Raw genomic sequence first — 11,031 nt, 5'->3', positions numbered from 1 at the left:
AGTGGATTAATTTTTAATCTTTAGGATAATATCCTCAATCAACTGCTTCTGTTTTTTCCCAAAATGAATAACAAAATATTTTCTTAATTTATGAGTCTTACAATATGTCTTGAAAACATCCCTGGCACAGGACAGATTTAACATTTCATTTAGATGGACACCCTGTTTAATCCAGTGCGCAACAGATGCGTCAAACCTGTTGCCCGCGCTACTGCTGCTGCATCTGTGTTAATTGTACTCGCAAAGGGCTCTCATTGCATTTACGTGAATTGATTATGAGACCATTAAAGGCTTTAATTGAAATGCAATATTGCAATATTGGGGGACACACACACAGAGAGAGACACACACACATACACATCAAATTGTTAACCAGACATCTGCGACTCAACCGTGCTGAAGTGTCTCTGGAGGTTTGGTGAAGTCACGCTTCCCTGCGCTCCTTCTGCTCCAGCTGGACGTTGCCCATCGATTGGTTTAACCCGCAAAGACACATATATTTTGACTTTTTAAGAGAGCCGATCTGAAAAACCGTGCAATCTGATTTTACATGAATCCCCCGGGGATGTGCATGATGCCGGGGTGATTCCATCTTTTGATCAGGGCATCCTTATTTTGTTAGAGAAATGCGCACAATTAAGGCACACAATGCTGCATGGTGACAGCTTTAGACGTATGAATTATTGATAAATTGTAAACTTCACATTTCAAATGGAGACCGTAATTCGTTATACATGAATGCATTTGAAATATATTTAGACATTTTCATTGTGTATCTAAAAGCTTTCAAAACTTAACAAAAAGGAGTTTGACGAGTTGTTATTGCAAGCTCTTGATTCAAACCCTTATTGCTTATTATTTTTCGCGTGTTGCATGACGACATGACATTTGGACACATGAGGGATTTAGCTCCATACATGACCACAGCCTTCATTTTAGAAGCGCTCTTTGTATTAACATTTTCTTGGCACTGATTGAATCCCCATTGAAATTCAAATCAGTTGGCTTTTTCCACAATGGGGTCTCATTTGAGCTGCTCAGTGATTTAGGGCTCCGGCACCAAGCAGTGAAAAAACAACTGCGGTCACGGGATAATTGGCACCATAAATGCAATGTAGAAAATTAAGCAAAGTAATAAATAACCAGGACACTTGTTAATGGGTCCTAAAGTGATGATGCAAGGTGCGCCTCACCTCCGAATACATGAGTGCACCTTCATGAGGGATGGTAAACAAAAAATAGAAATCAATAAAGATGTGAATGTCACTTTTCAAAACATAGCTATAAAGTGCTTATGCGTAAATAAAGCACAGTGCATTATTTTGTTATAATGCGGCAATATAATTTGTTATTTGTTGTTGTGTCAACTACCAAACGTTATGGAGAATTTTGCATATGCTATTTTACAGACTTATGAAAGAGTCTCAAAAGGGAATTGTTGGTTAGAAAACTGCACTACGCTGCTATAGCCTACGTAGTAAAATAGTTTTAATGTCGTCATGCAGCCTTAAGAAGAAAAGAAAAAAACAGTACAGCCCTGAAAAGCGCAGCGCTTGTCTACTATTTGCCATTACAGCCGAAACCTTGAGAGATGAGATTCTCTTAGGAAGTGTAGAAAATACTTACCAGGGAGGACTGAAATCGTGGAGATCTGTGTTTTGGCATGCACAGATAAGGGAGGAGAGAGCATGAGCTGAATCCACAGGGAGGAATGTCTCCAACTCCACAATGCACAAGAAAAAAGTAGAAAAAAGGGGGAAAAAAGCTGCGGAGGCGCTGCCTTTTCTCAGTTTACTATTCCACAATCAGCCGGCATCAGCTCAGATCGGAGGATATATTCCAATCCCAACTGGCAGCGTAGTCCAATGCCATGCAAAGAAATCCGAGTTTACACGCGTTATCCTTCTGAAAACAGCTCGGAAAAACCATACCGCTGTCTCCCCCTGAAAACTTTCCTTTCCCCCCGTCACCAAGTTTCTTCTGGGGCGCAAAACATGCCCAGTGTTCCCCCGAGCAGCGCACTTGTCAACTAAAAGAGAAAGTTTGTAGCTACTAATGAGGTGGAACGGTGGTTTTTGAAGTTAGAACAGGAAAGTTGTCCGCTGCAAAATGTCATAAAATCCATCAATGTGCGTTCCCCCTGGTTGAAAAAGAGCGTCTTTCGCGTCTCCTTCTCCTCTTCCGCGGACAGTCCTCGCACTGTTTCTCAGACGCTTTGTCAGGTTTACTAGGTTTTTTCTCCTCCTTACGTCTCCACACACTACTAGCCCTCCTCCTTCACTCCAGTGGGTGTCATCCCCCCCCCCCCCCCCCCCCCCCCCCCCCAAGCACCCCCATTGTAATTCGAGCCGCTTCCTGGCCGCAGTGCCTTTGGGCCCTGCCTTCCTCCGCCCATCAAACTGCAGCGTTGCCTGTATGCCTGCCTTGCGCTTAAAAAACTTGCTCAAACCGGGTCCAATGCAATGCGAGGCAGTCAGACCGCAGTAACAACGCCTCTCAGTGGCCAAGCAAGTCACGACATCTGCGGTGAGGAGACGCACGCACACACAGAGCATCCATACAGGATATTTAGATGCTGCAGTGGAGGCTGAAGTATTCGGACCACAAATCCTAAATCATAAATAGTAGCACTTTTAAATAAACACATTTAAAAAATAAAGTAAAAGATCTTCTATGTCACGATAAACGTCATACCTTCTGCATTCAACATAGTAAAAGTACTAAAGTATTATCAGCAAATTTTAATTAATTTTAAGGTCTCACATCCCTGATAGGCTACTGCATGAGGGTTTGAGACATGAGCCAATGGAATCGGAGTCAGATTTATTGGCATCGTTTGGGGGCACAGTGGAATTAAAATGCCAACCAAATCTTTATCATTAGTATTTAGAAATATATGATGAATAGTGACATTAAGAGCACTATATCAGTGCAATAAAATACACATAATACAACATTATACTACCAACCACCAGCGCAAAAATAAAAACCTACCCAGAGGCGACAACAAAGGTACTAAAATAAATAAGTATAATGTTGCACAAGGCTAAGAGTATTTATTGCACTATAATAAATGTACTTAATGCACTGCACATGATTGGAAAGTCACCATATTGCACTAGGAGTTATTTAATGCTGTTAATAAAACTGTTTTTAAGTGTGGTGGTCCGTGCTTTGATTGTCATACCAACATATCAGACAGGTGGTGTCCCGGATGAGAAGCGTTCTCTTCAATGGTTCTGGGTGTGCAAAGGCAACGGTAGCTGGAGATGTCTTCAAAGGAGGACAGTAAGATTTGAATAATGCATTTGCACTATGAATATTTTTACTATACTCGTTTGGATAAAGAGTGACTTAGAGGATGCTACTCCTCTTCATTTTCGTCTCGTAAAGTATCCTAAATTCAATAGTTCAAATGAGCTCCACTAGTTACACTATGTTAATGAATCAGTAATAATAATCCCACAATCTAATACAATTTTATAGCACTATAAAAACACCGAAAATGCATTAATGAGTACTTAGCTGATAAAACTTTCATACTATTTTGCCGTTTTCATCCAGTTTTTGATGGAGGGCTTTTGCTTGTAATGGAACATGGTCATTTTACATTAACTTGAATACATCTGAGTATTATTCCACCATACTGCTTCCACAAAGAACACATTAGTAAAATATTCATGAAATGTCTCCCCACAAAACAAAGGGGATCACAGCAGATGAAAGCTAAGAGGAAATGTATTGAAAGAAGATAGAATGTTATGATGAATCATTTTCAGACTTATAGGAGTAACTGAAGTTCATTACTTTTTCTACAAATTAACAGATCCGTCCACAGCTATACCCAGAGAGAGAGGGAGAGAGAGAGGGAGAGGGAGAGAGAGAGAGAGAGAGAGAGAGAGAAAGAGAGAGCCTGAAGGGGTTTGCCCCCCTGCAGCTTGTCCCCCACTGCTTCAAGCCTGTCTCCTGCATTGGTTCGGCCGTTGAAGTGCTCTGAAAGAGACACAGGGGAGGGGTGGAAGACTCTAATCGCCACAGACTTTTTTTGTCTCACTTTCACTGCTGAAGCCCTCTTTTTCAAACAACGGGAGGAAAAACTCTTCCTTTCGTTTTGAAAAGAGGCACTAACAAGGCTTCCCCCCTCCCCCCTCCCCGAGGCAAAGGTTTGCTCTGTGAATGGAGAGAGTAGTTTCTACGTCTGTTTTTCTCTCCTCTCTCCCATCTCTCTGCCTCCACACCAGTGAAGCCATCATCAGATAACAGTGGACCTGACAGGTTGGTTGGCTGCAAATAGAGAGAGAGAGAGAGAGAGAGAGAGAGAGAGAGAGAGAGAGAGAGAGAGAGAGAGAGAGAGAGAGAGAGAGAGAGAGAGAAAGAGAAAGAGAGAGAGAGAGAGAGAGAAAGAGAGAGAGAGGTGATGAAGAGTTTTTCAAGAGTGGCACAAAAATACCCCCCACAATTTCTCCCTCTCTCTCTGTCTCTCTGTCTCTCTCTCTCTCTCTCTCTTTCTCTCTTCCTCTCTCTCTCTCTCCTCCCTCGACACCAAAATCTATTTACAATCACCCAATTTATTTTCTACTGCTCAGGCATCCCTCATTTGAAAAGGAACCCTCATCAAGCAGCAGACTGTGATGGGCCTTTGACTGAGAACTGGGTGGACTCAATGCCCCTTGCGCTGTGTGGTATCCATCAACCTGTCTTTGTCCCCTCTTCAAAATCCAATGTGTTTTTCTTCAGTCCCTCTTTCGTCCTTAATCCCTCCTACGCCAGCGGCCACAGCGTTTGGAATTATTGAACAGAGTGAGAGGGGAAAGAAAGTGACAAGCTTAATGGTTTCCAATCAGCGTCCATGGATGAACATATTGATTCTTTGTCATTGTTGATTGAAATCATCTGGAGTGTAGGTTATTGGAGAGGTCCTCCAATAACAGTGGGTTAATGGCCAAAATACCTCTTATTGCAGTGACCATTGAAGCTGTGAATGATGTTTGAGGCTCAGGCAGCTACTCACCAGTCATTAACAACACCCCCTGCTGCTATGCAAATTCAAGATGATGTCGGAGTGAGCTAATCAACAACTAGCCGTTACCTCCCTTTGTCCATGGGGCCGGCTAATTGGTCCATATTAAAGTCCCCCCCCCTACACTCTGAAATGTGTTTTGGTCAGGGTTCCTGCACTTGCATGTTGTACCTTCAATGTGCAGAATGAAATACGAGCAGAGTTTGAAACTTGAAGGCTGTTTTCACATGTGTCTGCTGAAGAGGGAAAGTTTCTCTGTGCTCACCTTTGAGACGCAGACCTACAAACATGGTTATTTATGTTACATCATAGCTAGTTTTGAAACCAATCATGCTGCAGTAGGCCTGTGCAACTTATTCAAGTGTGAATGAACAAATTATGGAAACAAACAAAAAATAAGCCTCAAATTATTATCAACAGAAGAGCATTTCTATATATCTTGAAACAGTTTCTTATTTCTTGCATACTCCAGGTTATGACCAAAAAGGCCTATCTGTCAAACTCAGCAGAACTTTGTGTTTTGTGCTAATAAGCCACTGCTAACATGCTAAATAGTGAACCCTGAACATGATACTCTACCTGCTTGACATCATCAGTAAGCATAAGCATTTCTAGCATGTTAGCTTTCTGGCAACAGCAGTTGTTTCTCTCGGTGTCGCCTCACACAGAGATATGGGCATGGCCGTAGACTCGCCCTGTTAGTCTTGTTTGGCATTCTGGTGTTTTGAAGGTGTTTCCAACTTATCTAAATTGCAGTTCATGAAGGGTCATGTCTGTTAGAAGGAGTCTATTTTAAGTTGCCGCGTGCTATATACTAGTGACAAATGGTCACTGGTTATGGTGTACGCCTCTATTGGCACTGACCAACCATTATACAGTGTGTGTTTTTTGGCACATAAACAATCCACTCCCTTACAGTGAAAGTGGGCCAGAACTGCAAAATCCCTCCCTCTGTCTCCGTGAATGCTTTGGGGGTGTCTAATGGAGAATCATTGGGTACAAAAACAGACTTGTTCTCCTTCAGATTTTCTTGGGGGGTGCTGCTGTTAATCATGAATGGCAGTGATATGTTATTGTTAACTTCACAGTGCCAAATCCTAGAGAGAAGCCTCCTTTTTCTCCCAATATATCACTGACATCATATAATTAAAACAACAAACGTGGGTGAGTCACATCCTGCGCAAAAATATGAAACAAATGCTGTGTGAGCTGTGTGTGTGGTGTGGAATGGGGGAGACTAGAGAGAGAGAGAGAAGTAAGTAGAATAGACGCATGCCTCGGGGTCTAATTTGAACCATATACTGTAGCTTCTCTGCAGCCATGTGGAGTTGTAATAGGACGCTGACCGAAAAGTGCCACAGGAAATTGCAGGTGTTTGGTTAGAGAGAGAGAGAGAGAGAGAGAGGGACAGGAATCGGTAGCAGCAGCGGACCAAAGAAATGTGTTTGAAAAATGGCCAGGTATGCTGAGAAAAAACTTTTATTTTATTATAAAGGAATTACAACCTATTCCATACTGACCTACTTAATTGTTTGTTTTGAATAGGGTCAGAAGCCAGTGTTGTTTTGGCTGGTGTCATAATTGAAACAGTGCATAGGCTACCTGAGTGATATTCAGTCATTTACTATAACCAAACTGCCATGGGTCTGCAGGGATGCATGCTTTCCATGACAAGCTGCTGTTAATTTGTTATTTTGAGAAGACGGGGCATGTAGAGTACTTTCTAAATTGATAAGTGCTATATTTTGTGGATACAACTATACATGTATGCCTTTATATTTGATAGAATTAAAGAAAAAGTATTGTTCTTTTAACTTAAGGGGGCACACAAGTCACTTTTGAGTCTAATCTGTGCACATGCCTGGCGCAGGACGAGCTCTTGCTGCTGAAAGCCTCCCATTCTGCCCCACCATGAGCCGTCTCAATCTCCCACTGCGGAGTGGCTTTTAGCTTTTAGCTCAGGAGGCATCATCCCATAAGTCAGCAGGTCTCCCTCCACGCTGTCACTGATACGCCATAATGACCCCGACGAGACAGCCAGGCCTCCGCTGTCCTCTCCGCCCCCCTCAGCAGGTAACACAGAGCAGGGATAGAGGGAGTGGATGGAGGGGGAGTGGAGGGTCAATCATCCAGATTCCTCACATGTTTCCACCACAGTGCTCCAGAGTGTTTGACATAGCTGGGATGCCTTCACTTCACATGGAGCCTGCAGTGGAGCTCAGCTGAAAGGGGAGTGCAAGGAGAACGGGGGAGAAGTTGGTGGTTTCAACTCCCTGGAGCTGCCATTGGGAAACAGCAAACAGCAGCATGCACGCAGAGCAGGAACATTGGGCAAACGCACTGCAGTGCTGCAGTACAAACTCTTGATCAGAACGTCTGTTTTCCCTCCCACCTGACTGGCACCGGTACTCCTCGTAAAAAATATCACAGGACTTTTTCCAGGGAGAAACCCAGATAAAGGCTGAGTGGAACTGACAACATTATACGTCTATATAAAATGAAGAATGAATAGAGTTTTTTTTTTTTACTGGCATTTCAACAGTGTCGGGGATTTTTCTCTCACTACTTCATTCTTTCTCGCTGTCAGTGTCTTTCTTTTTTAACTTCACCCTTTCTCCCTTTTTTCCATGGTCCAATGGTCATACATCACTTAAGCATTATGCTAACACGAACACACACACACACACACACACACACACACACACACACATTACACAGCTCATTTGGTTCAGACAACAGGTCGCTTCAGTCATTCTGGGTATGACTCATGCTTTGCGAGTCAGGACTTCACCCTGTGCTGACACTGTTGAAGTTTGGTTTGTTTTTCTCCACAAGCCAACGCTCCTTCAAGAGTTAATCACAACAGCTCAATATTCCTCTTTAGTAAATCTGCACACTGTGACAATAAGTTGTAAGTCTGACGTCATTGCAAAGCCAGAGATTGATTGGTTCACAATGACTCAGGGCTCAATGTAATTACAACAGTGCTTGGACCAAAAAAGATATTAGGTTAGTCTATTGAACCTCTTGGGTAATGAAAAATCTTACGAAAGCGAAGTATATAGTCCTATCTTAAATCGAGCTATGACAAAAAAAACTCAATGATCTGCCTAATGCTGAAATGTAGATAATAGTACCATAAGTAGAGAAAATAAGCCAACAGGTCAGGGGCCTCATTTATCAAACTTTGCGTAGGATTTGCGTTAGAAGGTTGCTTTCGTAGGATTTAGGGCAGTGCGTGCGAAAGATATTTTCCGATTTATGAAGCAGTGCGCACTCACGTCCTACGCCTATTTCCCTTTATAAATCACAATCAACTCTAAATGTGGCGCAGCCTTTGCGGGCTTCACGTACCGCCCATATTTACCCATACATAGTCATCGACACGCCCGAATGAATATCATTTACTGAGTGCATGAAGGCGGTAGTGGCAATCGCCGACTGAAAGGGAAATGGAAAAATAAACTCCACACGGTGTGGATCACTGCGGTCACCCCGAAGTAGCCGTTGGAGAAGTGGCGAACAGGGAAAATATAGTTTGGTGGCAGTGTGAGCGTAAAGGCGATAGAGTGCAGCCTGTGGCGATCTCTGTGAACGCTGTGGCCGAAATAAAAAGAAGTGATCCGACATAAAAGTGGACGCAAACAAGTGCATATCCTCACTCACACAACAGTGTTTGTGCCACGAGCGGGGGGCACTGAGACCCCCCATGAGATACAGATTCGGAGAATTCATCCAGGGGCAGTGACGGGCGGCGGAGGGTTAATAATAAACTTCACAGTCCCTTTCAAAACACAATTGCGACGTGCTTAAACACAAAGAAAAACACATAAATAAAACGGACTAAAAGCCGTGAAAAAAATCACAGTAGCCTATGTGATGTACAGTAGGCTTATCATTAGTGTATGAAAAGGTGCACTCCTGTCTGCCTGACTGAGGCATCGAGAACAGCGTCAGTGTAAAAGTAATAGGCTGTATTCCACCTCAATATTATCAGAATTAATTCCACAACATGCAGATAGGTTATTCTTTAATAACTGCAGAGTTTATTCGAACGTTGCTATTTTGTTTTTATTTGCACTCATATGTCTCCGTGTGTAGGCTATTTAAGATCCTAATTCGTTTTGTTTTTGTTGGTATCACTCCATGGAAAAATCGGTCGAGGCATATTAATTGTAAGAATGGCTTTATCCGTTTTGCAAAGGAACTCCCGATGTATGACATGCATGCATGGCTTAATACGATTAATTTTACACAGACACATTCGTTCTCGTACTTCATTCATCTGCCGACTGGAGTCGCCAGTTCTCCTTTCTCCACTTTTTGTCCGTACGCATGGGTTATATTGTGCGTGGAACACCGCACTTCTTCCCGTCAAGTATACTTTTGATAAATCGCAAATGTTGCTTAGTGAGCCACGTACGCACTCTATTGTGCGTACGCACCGTTGATAAATGAGGCCCCAGGGGCCTCATTTATAAAGCTTTGCGTGGGATTCACGTGGAAGCTGGCGTACGGAGGAAATGTAGGATGTACGTGCGAACAAAAATATTCGGATTTATAAAACAGTGCGCACTCACGTCCTACGCCTGTTTCCCTTTATAAATCACAATCAACTCTAAATGTGGCGCAGCCTTTGCGGGCTTCACGTACCGCCCATATTTACCCATACATAGTCATCGACACGCCCGAATTAATATCATTTACTGAGTGCATGAAGGCGGTAGTGGCAATCGCCGACTGAAAGGGAAATGGAAAAATAAACTCCACACGGTGTGGATCACTGCGGTCACCCCGAAGTACCCGTTGGAGAAGTGGCGAACAGGGAAAATATAGTTTGGTGGCAGTGTGAGCGTAAAGGCGATAGAGTGCTGCCTGTGGCGATCTCTGTGAACGCTGTGGCCGAAATAAAAAGAAGTGATCCGACATAAAAGTGGACGCAAACAAGTGCATATCCTCACACAACAGTGTTTGTGCCACGAGCGGGTGGCACTGAGACCCCCCATGAGATACAGATTCGGAGAATTCATCCCGGGGCAGTGACGGGCGGCGGAGGGTTAATAATAAACTTCACAGTCCCTTTCAAAACACAATTGCGACGTGCTTAAACACAAAGAAAAACACATAGATAAAACGGACTAAAAGCCGTGAAAAAATCACAGTAGCCTATGTGATGTACAGTAGGCTTATCATTAGTGTATGAAAAGGTGCACTCCTGTCTGCCTGACTGAGGCATCGAGAACAGCGTCAGTGTAAAAGTAATAGGCTGTATTCCACCTCAATATTATCAGAATTAATTCCACAACATGCAGATAGGTTATTCTTTAATAACTGCAGAGCTTATTCGAACGTTGCTATTTTGTTTTTATTTGCACTCATATGTCTCCGTTTGTAGACTATTTAAGATCCTAATTCGTTTTGTTTTTGTTGGTATCACTCCATGGAAAAATCCGTGGAGGCATTTGTTCATTAGTTGTAAGAATGGCTTCATCCGTTTTGCAAAGGAACTCCCAATATATGATAGACCTACATGGCTTATAATAGGCCTATCTGGATACATTTTACACAAACACATTCGTTCTCGCACTTCATACATGTGCCGACGGAGTCGCCGTTTCTCCTTTCTCCACTTTCTGTGCGTACGCATGGGTCAGAGTTTGCGTGGAGGACCGCACATCTCCCGTCAAGTTTGGTTTTTATAAATCCCAATATTTGCTTAGAAATTGGCGTGCGCCCTCTTCTGGGCGTACGCAACGTTTATAAATGAGGCCCCAGAACACTACCTTGCTCAGTAGTGTCTACAGAAGCATCTACCTAAAATGTGCTATCATTAACTACCATTAACTACTGGTCACCAGGTTAACTAAGCTGCAGCGAAAAAACCTTTGTGTCATGGTGTGTTTTCTCTCTAATTATTCCTTCTTTTAATTTGCTACATTTGAGGTTATATGCTTAATTTCTTACGTTTGGAGAGAGCTAGGCTAGCGTTTTACTTGTGGTGTCTATGATAA

The 11,031-nt window shown here is 42.9% G+C and overlaps 1 protein-coding gene across 1 annotated transcript in view; it reads right to left on the bottom strand.

Annotated features, from left to right (window-relative positions):
* Positions 1–2,241, bottom strand: part of fgfr2 (fibroblast growth factor receptor 2) — a 57,323-nt gene extending 55,082 nt beyond the window's left edge. Inside the window, exon 1 of the mRNA XM_080036941.1 lies at positions 1,627–2,241. The gene's annotated coding sequence lies outside the window, so the exon portion shown is untranslated. The remainder of the gene's footprint in view (positions 1–1,626) is intronic.
* Positions 2,242–11,031: the final 8,790 nt, after the last annotated feature.

This window comes from Ammodytes marinus (assembly GCF_949987685.1).
Source record: "Ammodytes marinus genome assembly, chromosome: 11".
Classification (NCBI taxonomy): Eukaryota; Metazoa; Chordata; class Actinopteri; order Uranoscopiformes; family Ammodytidae; genus Ammodytes; species Ammodytes marinus.
Note: the sequence above shows the minus strand (reverse complement) of the source record. Positions and strands in the feature narration are given on the sequence as shown.